This window comes from Lygodium microphyllum, chromosome 29, assembly GCF_053477565.2.
Source record: "Lygodium microphyllum isolate KBCC chromosome 29, Lygodium_microphyllum_v1.1.10, whole genome shotgun sequence".
Lineage (NCBI taxonomy): Eukaryota > Viridiplantae > Streptophyta > Polypodiopsida > Schizaeales > Lygodiaceae > Lygodium > Lygodium microphyllum.
The window spans coordinates 113570267-113570541 of NC_141163.1; positions in this window are offsets into that span (position 1 = coordinate 113570267).

Genomic DNA, 275 nt, shown 5'->3' on the forward strand with positions numbered 1-275 from the left:
GCACGACATTCTCCTTGCATATCCAACAAAATTTCATTTAGTCCTATCCCAAACATTGTTATGGCATACTCACTGTAGAATTCGAGGCCCAAAATGAACTTTAAAGTCATCCATAGGTATCCATAGGAAGTTCATCTTAACCTTCCATTGCCCTACTTCCACTGACACTGAGAATGCTTACTTCACCTCTTTGGCTTATCCTTGTGCGAAGGTCATAGTTAGACTTTTTGGTGCCTTAGGCAACTTCAACCCATGTCTTGCTATGCATTTCAAGG